At 38.2% G+C, this 10,330-nt stretch overlaps 1 long non-coding RNA gene across 1 annotated transcript; it reads right to left on the bottom strand.

Annotated features, from left to right (window-relative positions):
- Positions 1-5,866: 5,866 nt before the first annotated feature.
- On the bottom strand, positions 5,867-6,743 carry LOC139702117 (uncharacterized). The gene is made up of 2 exons (XR_011704715.1): positions 6,554-6,743; positions 5,867-6,104 (listed from the first exon to the last, which is right to left on the bottom strand). It is a non-coding gene; the product is annotated as an uncharacterized lncRNA (long non-coding RNA).
- Positions 6,744-10,330: the final 3,587 nt, after the last annotated feature.

Here is a 10,330-nt window from a genome sequence, read left to right as displayed (position 1 = left end):
ACAGCAGCGCTCCACTGAGCCACATTAATCCTCAAATATGCAGTTACTTAAAGTGAAAGCCTGATTGTTGAAATCAATGTACACCAGCTTCTTGTAGGTTGCATCTTAGAATCCTAAAAACTTCGTATGCTGGAGCTTAATGATCTTTTAGTCAGAAGAGCTCAATCCTGCCCTGCTAAGCCCTGTACTTAAAAAGAATTTTAACACCACTTCACTCTCCTGGAATTAAATTCATAATATAAACTACTTATACAAATAATTTTAAGAAATCAGTATAATGTTCTAATCATATAAAGACAAAAAAGCCAGAGTAGTTTTTAGTAAAATGCTGTACTGATATCAATTTTAAAAAATAACTCAATAATAGGTTTTTCGTAATGTAAATGCTTTGGGCACCAGATAAGAGAACTACAAAGACAAAAACTGCCCCCACAAAATTTCAGTACACCCCCTAGAGACAGTACTGCACCCCATAACCTATACTTAGGGCTTACTCTGAGGTAAGATAAGAAAATACTTCAAATATCCAAATTTTTTCTTTTATTTATGCAATTAGCCACTCGGATTTTAGTATCATGTATGTCAGGCACTGTGGGAGAGTAAAGCTCAGTTTAGCAGGGGATTAGTTCTACAACCTTTGAAGAGATCAAAATCTCAACAATGCTCAAGTGCCTTATGTAAAATGGCATGGTATTTGCATAGGATCCACCCAGATCCTCACCATGCTTTAAATCATCTCTAGGTTATTTTTTTTTATTGGTTGTTCAAAACATTACAAAGCTCATGATATATCATCTAGGTTATTTATAATATCTAATACAATGAAAATGCTATGCAAATAGACTATCATTTGGGCAATAATGACAAGAAAAAAAAATTGGTAATGTTCAGTACAGATGCCTTTTTCTTTTTCCGATCGGTTGAACCACAGATATGAAGCCAACGAAATTGGAAAGATGACCGTATTCCTATTTTCCAAGAGCTTATAATCTAGTAGCTGAGCAAAACACGTGAGCATGAAAGTGTGAAAGGTGAGAAGAGATCCAGCAAAGATACAGAAAGAGACCCTTTAGATAGGCCTGATGAAAATCAGCTTCACTTTTCTCTCTTTTCCTTCCCTTCCTGCTCTCTTCCCATCCTTCTTATTCTACTTTTCCTCCTCTTTATAGAGTTTATAGAGTCTCCTACTCTCTATAAGCTGTCTGCCTGGTTCACTGCTCAATGCCAGCAACCCAGAATCCTCCCAATTGCCACAGGGCAATTCTGTCCAGGAAAACAATTTCAATAGCACAGTGCTGAGAACAGTGTCCTTAGCTGGAGTGCTGCCAATTACTTAGTATCCTTGTACAAAGCAAGACTGTTACCACTTGAAAAATCCAGTTGCAGACTTAAGCAATATGCATATATGTTTAGCATAGCAGATTGTGCCAGCCCACATAAATCTGTTTAAAGATCATGCTCGCTGAGTGACTTGTTTTTATTAAAATAAACTCATTTATAAAAATTGTAAATATGACTGATTTTAACAGCTGCGTTGCTCCAGAAGTAAGTTTTTACCCTGGGATTAGCTCAGTTAAAAGAGTTTGCATTTCTTATGCATATGTTTTGTGGTTTGTCATACATAAACCGGTCTGGCAAAACTTCAGTACTGTTAGAGATGAGAAGTCGATCAGCAGGTTTTAAAAAGCACAGCACTTTGGCTCTTTAGAGCCTCTTCTACCTTTGCAACAGTGAAAAAAAAAATATGTTTGTAGGAAATAAAGAGCTTTGAATAAAAAGTTCTAAGTGCTGGTATCATCTGAAGAACAGGCTTCCAGCAGCACTTTTTGTAGTAGTTTCCTTCTGTTATTATTTTTCCTTTTCTACCTTTTGTGAAAAAATTATATATATATATATATAAAAAAAGAACGCCATGAAACAGACCAGTCAAAAAGACATCAAACTAAGACACTTTAAACTTTTAACTATAGTTAGGTGAACTTGAGACTTCATCCCTAGTGAAGTGGTCTTACCATTTTCTCTAATGGCTACTTCAGAAGATGAACAAAAATGTTCCTGCTAAGGGTAGTTCAGGCTGAACAAGCTTTCAAAGTCAATTTCGGGTCAAGTCCTTTCCTATTCCTCTTAGTACTTGCTCTGTGAAAATAACAATGTTCTTGGTAACAACAGTAAAAAATAAGTCTATATTCTGCTACTTGTGAAATGCCCTTCCTATTCCATTTCTCCCCTCTTTCTACATCTGACATTAGGCCACATATAGAACTATAGGACAAGAAAAATACAGAGAAAAAAGTCATTTCCCAGTTTTAATCCAAGGAGTAACACTCTGATTCATATTCTCTCTCCTCTCTTTCTCCATGTATGTATATGTATGTATGTGTGTATATGTATGTGTGTGTTCATGTATGTGTGTGTTCATGTATGTATGTGTTCATATATGTATGTGTTCATATATATATATATATATATATATATATATATATATATATATATATATATATAACAGGGATTGAACCCAGGGGTGCTTAACCACTGAATCATATCCCCAGTCCTTTTAATATTTTATTTTGAGACAGGGTTTGACTTAGTTTTTAGAGCCTTGCTAAGGCTGACTGAGGCTTGCTGAGGGTGGCTTTGAACTTGCAATCCTCCTGCCTCAGGCTCCTGAGTACCTGGGATTACAGGCATGAGCCACTGTACCCAGCTTCTGATTCACTATTTCACCATCCTGTTATCTCAATTCATTCACTCATTGCTAGGTAACTCTTTCTACCAGATATTTAGTGGACGTGTCAACACCATGCAGGTCTGAAAAAAGGTGGCAGTATATATTTTTTGGCAAAATCTTAGGTCACAAATAACCCTAGAAGAACACACAACTAGAAAACATTACTACAGTGAGAAAATATGATTCATTGTGTTGAAAATTTTAGCTGAGGAATGGAAGTAGTAATCCTTCATTTTAACATCCATGAAAATCACTAGGGAATTTTGTTTAAGAATAGTTCTGAGACCCCACCCCTGGAAGAGTCAAATTCAGTGAGTCTGGGATAAGATGGTGAATCCACAATTGACATGCAGCTGATAATCTTTTTTAAAGTTTTTTTTTTTTTTTTTAGTTGTAGATGGACACAATACCTTTATTTTATTTATTTATTTTTATGTGGTGCTCACATGTGCTAGGCAAGTGCTCTACCACTGAGCTATAATGGCAGCCCCAACAGCTGATAATCTTTTTTTAAATTTTTGTTGTTGGTGATGGTGTAGATGGATAGAATACTTATTTATATTTGGGGGGTTGGTACTGGGGATTAAACTCAGAGGCACTCGACCACTGAGCCACATCCCCAACCCTATTTTGTATTTTATTTAGAGACACGGTCTGACTGTGTTGCTCAGCCTTTTGCTTTTGTTGAGGCAGCTTTGAACTCATTATCCTCTGCCTCGGCCTTCCCAGCCACTGGGATTATAGGTATTTTATTTATTTTTATGTGCTACTGCTGAGGATTGAACCTGTGCTCCACACATGCCAGGCAAAGACTCTGCCACTGAGCCATAGCCCTGGCCCCCTGGTAATCTTCATGTAAGCAAGCTGCAGGCCTCACTTTGAGAAATACCTATATAAATAGATGCATATAATCAAGGAAAAACTTATTTTCCCTTAATAAAATATTCACTGGCATTGAAATCAAATGATCAAATGGTTACTGTTCAAGTCCCGGATCCTCTGCCACTTGTTAACAGTATCAAGCATAACAAACCCACCAAAATGAGTTGGAAATGTGGTTCAGTGGTAGGGTGCTTATCTAGCATGCATGAGGCCCTGTGTTCAATTCCCAACACAGCCCACCAAAATTTAGCAGTTCTTTAGCTCTGATATGCATGAGACCCTGGAATCAATTCCCCCCCCACCCCACCAAAAAAAAAAAAAAAGTTTGGACCAAGCTACCGGGGCAGCAGGGGAGGGCAGGGCAGCCCTGTAAAGAAAGGTCAGCAGAAGCTGTGAGGAAGGGCAGCTCATTCAGAAGGCGGCTGTGAGCCATGAAACAATGATACACCTCTCCCGGAGTCTTCTCTCATACTTGAAATTACCTTTCCAATAATGTCAAATTATTCAGCTTCAAGGACCTAATAAACAAATACCCATCTTCCCTCTGACTATTTCTTGATAAAATGGGGCAAGGTGTCTTTTTCTCTTACCAAATACCCACCTGATGCTTTAGTTTTCACATTAAAAATGCCACAGGCTGGATGGCTTAACCACAGACATTTCTTTTTCTCCTAGTCATGGAGACTGAAAGTCTGAGATCAAGGTGTTAGCAGGGTTGGCTCCTTTGAAGGCTGTAAGGGAAGGATCTATTCCAGGCCTCTTTCTCTGACTTGTAGATGGCCATCTTCTGGGCCTTCACATTATCTCCCTTCTAGTTCTGTGTTCAAATTTCTTCTTCTAAAGATACCAGTCACATAGGATTAGAGTCTCCCGTAATGACGTCTTTTAAACTAATTGTGTCTGCTAAGACCCTATCTCCAAACATAGTCACATGCTAAGGTCCTGGGGGTTAGGAAATCAACGTAGAATTCTGGGGGCAGTGTGGGTGGGGAGACACAGCACAGAACAGGAAGTCAGTCTTCTCTATAAACAATACTGGGTGTTCTGAGCCTGTTCTTTCCACAGGGCAGCATCACTGAGCTTATCTTCAGTCTGCCTGTGGGAGCAGCCTTCAGTCCCTGAGAGTATCCAGTACTACTTATTGACTCTGTCTGTAATTTATTCATAAACCTTTCTTAAAGCTCTGCACCCATGAATAGCTAGCTAGTCATACTACTTTTGAAAGCTTTTTATATTATGAAAACTTTATTTTAAATAATGTATTATCAAATAGCATTTTATCTGTTTTCATATTCCTTAAGGGTGTGGGTTTTCAACCCTGGTTAGACAATAGAATCACCTGATGCTTTGAAAAAATATTTATATCTCAGTTCCATCCCCAAATAAATGAAATGTTCTCATTTATTTGGTTTAGGATGGGACACAGACACTGTGGGGTTTTTTGTTTTGTTTTAGAGCTTTCCAAATGATCTAAAATGCAGTCAGTTGTGGAACCACTGGCCTCAGGTAAAGGAGAGGGCAATGAAGCAGCTCTTATGAAGCAGCTCTACCTGCCAGGCCCTGAGGTCAGGCTTTGATATATGTAATTTTCAAAACAATCTATGAGTAGTTATACTCATCCCCCATTGATAGAAAACTGAGACTCAACGAAGCCTGGCTTGATCAAGTTCAAATACTGGGTGGCAGAAGCCTGGGCGAAGCTGGGCATCGAACGGGACTTTTCCATTGTTTGTAGAGGGAGGTGGCACAGAAAAAGGACACACCAATTTTTGACCATCTTTTTAAATGAATCTCAGTCTTGCCTTCCCACCAACTTTCTATCACAGGGTCAACAACTATCATATGAATGTATCATCTGTTCTTGTGAGAGGAGAACAGGTTATGCTGTAACAAACCCTATAAATCCAAGGCTGAACATATGATTTGCTTGTCTTTTGCCAAGGCTTCATGGAGCGCTCAGTGACTCTCCAGGGCAACCCCCTTTCAAGTGGTGACTCAGGGATCCAGGTTGCTTCCTCTTTTGAGCCATACACAGGAAACATGGGTGAACAAATGGACATTTTCGTGGAAGTAAATGTCTTTGCCATGTTACTTTGACCAAAATGCGTTTTTGTAGAATGTGTCCAAAAAGATTGAAACCCATGTTTGACTCTAGAGGACCACCTTTTCCACGACAAGGTGAAGATTAGTCCACTTTTCTGTGCCTTGAATAATAACCAAGGTTTGAGACAATGAATATTTACAGGTATGTGTAGATTTAGATGTAATTTGATGTATTTTTATTGTATTATAAACTCCTTAGGGAGAGGCAGAGACCAAATTTCATTCCTATTTGTATCTCTCCTAATGTGTTGCAAACAATTAAGTCTTCAATAATAGTACATATGGGGGCTGGGGATGTGGTTCAAGCGGTAGCGCACTTGCCTGGCATGCGTGCGGCCCGGGTTCGATCCTCAGCACCATATACAAACAAAGATGTTGTGTCTGTCGAAAACTAAAAAATAAATATTAAAAAAATTCTCTCAAAAAAATAATAGTACATATGTCCATATACACATAAATTCAGCAAGTATTTATTGAAAAAGACAGACGTAGTCCCTAACCTTGTGACTGTAATTAAAGTACCCCAATAATAACTTATGTTGGGTCTTGTCATTTGTAATGTGGTTTAGCTACCATAATCTCATTTTAAAATTATGAATTTATATAAATTGCAAATATGGACCGGTTAGTTTGGACTTCTCATTGAGTTACTTTCTCAGTTTGGAATCCACTTACACATTTCTTTCCCTCTGTGTCACAGCTGGATGAGAGGCAAGCAGGTCCCAGTCAGCAAAGTAATGCTATGCTTATATTACACCTGTACCTGTGGTTGAACCCCTTCCTTCTTGATCATACAGCTAGATTTGCAGACTTTTAACAACTTTCTTTAAAAATACTTACCCTGGCTAGGTGTGTTGGTGCATGCCTGTGATGCCAGCTATTCAGGAGGCTGAGGCAGGAGGATTGCAAGTTCCAGGCCAATCTCTGCACTTTAGCAAGACCCTGTCTTGAAATAAAAAAACCTGGGAATGGAGATCAGTTTTGAAGTGCCCCTGGGTTCAATCACCAATACCAACCAACCAACCAACCAACCAACACTTCCCCAAAGACAGTTAAGCAACAATATAAAAATATAAGAAATGCATAATTTTCAGTTTGGATATACAAGGATTTTAATTTTTTTTGTCTTTTTTTGAGTACTTTAGATGTTTTTAACTACTAAAAGTGACTTTCATAAAAATATTTTTATTACCAAAGGAGTATAATCACTGCAGAAACAAACAAAAAAATTGAGAAACGAATTCATCCATGTTTTTCCCTTCCTCACTACCATTAAAATTTTAGTGTATTTGCAGATTAGCTATTTTTAGATGAAAGAAAATGTTAGGTTATCTCTGCTTCTTCTCCTGCAAGGTTATTTGGGCTGAGAATATTAGGAAACTTTTTGGATAGACATTTTCTTTTAGCTAGGATTTTGGTGATTATATTTCATGCCACAGCTGTGAGGTGAAGGTTCAGAAGAAACCAGGGAATTTGTTTGAGTGACGGTGGTAATTTACATTTTCTCCCTAGTGGGGTGGGGAAAGATCTTCAGAAAAATTTAAGGAAGAAATAGAAAAGACACATATGCTATGGTCCTAAATATAAAACATGTAAACTGAATGAAAAAAAAATTTACAGAACATAAGATTGGGGATAATTTATTTTTCTTCCAAAATAATTAAAGTGAAAAAAAAAAGCTTGTCTGATTTTCCTAAATATTCACCACAGTAAATAGCTATAATTGGGATTCATCACACGTAATCAGTTTCCAAATTATTTCATGAATACATTATCTATTGCAATGAGCCCCTTTTTTTTCCTCCCCCAAGTCAATCTCCAAGCCAGTTCAAAGTTTCACAATGATCCTTTAAATCAATACTTGTAGCTCACAATGTCTGCATGTCCAGAGTAACCATGTCTGGGTCTCTTTGATCCACTAAGTGTTTTAGTCTCATATCTTTTGGACATTTAAATCATTTTGATTCGACATGTGTTCTGAAGATAGAAGTATTCCAAGAGCCCTCTCACTGCATGTTAAGTGCTGTTCTCTGACTCCCAGCCAGAGCTGGGATGTTGGCAGACTGGATTGCTCAAATGTAGTGATTTCATTTCCAACCTTTGTGCACTAAAATTACACAGCCTAAACACTTTCTCCTCTTAAAAACAGAAGAAAAACATAGCATCGCTACAAAATAAAACAATCTTTAAAATGGGAAAAAATTGAAAATAAATTGTTATGCTGTCACAATAAACTGTTGAGGAAATTAATGCTGGTTTATGAGGATCGATAGCTGAGAAATCTTGCATAGTATTGCATGCCTGTAATCCCAGTAGCTCAGGGGGCTAAGGCAAACTAGAACTTCAAAGCCAGCATCAACAATTTAGAGAGGCTATAAGCAACTTAATGAGACCCAGTCTCAAAATTAAATATAAAAAAGGGCTGGGGATGGGTTCAATGGCTAAGCGCCCCTGAGTTCCATCCCTAGTACAAAAAAAAAAGTTAGTTATTGTTGGAGCATTTTATATTTTTCTACTTCTTTTATTTTACAAGGGATTGAGTATCTTAGGTTGGGTTCCCCCTAAAGTATACCCTAAGAGATATGACAGGGAGTGGTTTATTTGGTAGGTGATACTATAAGGTGCTTGTAGGGAATCTGAGTGGGGGTGAGAAAGGGAAGGAAACTAACAAAGGGGACAGCTTCAAGCAAAGCAATGCTATGGGTCCTGCGCCTCAACCCCAATGGAGAACCTACCATGCAGAACACACCACAGAGTTGTACCAAAGGGACAAGGAAATGGGCCTCTGCTACTCACAAGGGTGTGAACTCTGTCGCCCCAGCCCACCTCCAGTGGAACCATGAGCAAACCCCAGGTGGAGGTTATAGATGCTTACAGGAAGTTGCCATAGGCTCATACTGGAATGCTCAAAGCCACAGGGAGATGAGTCGGGATCTACAATGTCTGTTCGAGGAATGTGGTTAAAACCCTGGGTTTTGCCAGGTATGGTGGTGCACACACACCATCTCCAGGGGAAGATGAAGCAGAAGGATGGCAAGTTCCAGACTAGCCTCAGCAAGAGATTGACCAGATTTTGTTTCAGATCTGTGGAGATGTAGCTAATTGGTAGAGTGCTTGCATGAGGCCCTGGGTTCAATCCCTAGTACTCCCTGAAGCACACACACAAACATGGGTTCTGAATCATATAGACCTAAGTCCTGCTTCTGCCACTTAACATGTGACATTGAATAAATGACTCAATCTGAGCCTCAGTTTAAGTATAAAATAAAAATAATACAAAACCTAACTTCTAGGCCTTCTGGAGCCATTGGGAGGATTAAACAAGATACAGTAATAAACTGTACACAAGGCAAGAAGGTTCACCACGTGTATCAAAGAACTGGCACAAATGCACATTAGAGGTTATGATGGTGGATTGTGGTTTTGTTAACCTCATGACAGGCTGCTGGGCTTACACTTCCTTATAATGTAAATTTCACATCATTGTCCAAATTATGTGACTCTGGCTCCTGGTCAGAGCTCTGTGGACATTAGGACTAGTCCAAGTCTTTTTCTGGGGAGGGGAGTCGTTGAAATTTAGGACACAGAATCACTGAGCCTGGATGATTTGGCTTTGCTGAGTCACATTAATGGCAACCATTTTGAGAACTCTTGCCAAGGGCTTGGTGCAGCTCTAGTTTTCTTTCATTGAGTTTTGGGTTTTCCAACCATCCACAAGGTAATTTATGTTCTTTAAAAAATGCACTGTTTTTCTTATGTTAGTAAGAGAGACTTTCTGTTACTTGCAACCCAAAAATCTTAGCCAAATAAAATCCATTTGGTTTTTTAAAAATATTTATTTAGTTGTAGATGAACACACAGTATCTGTTTTCATTTGTTTTTTTATGTGGTGCTGAGGATTGAACCCTGGGCCTCATACATCTGAGGCAAGCACTTTACCACTGAGCTACAGCTTCAGCCCCCCATTTGTTAATCCAACAATTTAACTGATGACTGCTCTCTTCCTTCGTCACTATTTACATATAAACATAGTATTTCTTGGTATTTTGTACTTGTTCCCAGTTAGTAAAAAACAAACAAAACCCTAACAACCTTCTAGTCACTTTGCTAAGTGACTGTGCAAATTTTCGACTACATAATTACTTAGATGGGTTTCAGTCTCATGAGGATGCCCAACATGTAAAAAATTAACTATAAGGAAACCAACTAAAATTTTATTCTTTCACAGCCTTAAATCTAACGGAAGCAGCTTCTAAAAATATAATAAAGATAATCCTGTATCTATTTTAAAACTAGATATTACCTAAATCCTACTCTGCTTCTCTAAAGTTTGGGCTTCCTTTCACAGAGCCCCCATTTCTTATTAATCATGTCTTACTTTTGTACTTTTTAATTTTTTTAAATTTGTTCTAATTAGTTCTACATGACAGTAGAATGCATTTCATTTTGTTGTACATAAATGGAGCACAACTTTTCATTTCTCTGGATGTACACAATGTAGAGTCCTACCATTTGTGCAATCATACATGTACCTAGGATAATATCCTTCTCGGTCCACCATCTTTCTTATCCCCATGCCAGCTCCCTATTTTTACTCTTAATCTTCTCTCCTTAAGC

This window comes from Marmota flaviventris, chromosome 15, assembly GCF_047511675.1.
Source record: "Marmota flaviventris isolate mMarFla1 chromosome 15, mMarFla1.hap1, whole genome shotgun sequence".
NCBI lineage: Eukaryota > Metazoa > Chordata > Mammalia > Rodentia > Sciuridae > Marmota > Marmota flaviventris.
This window is presented reverse-complemented; position numbering and strand designations above follow the sequence as displayed.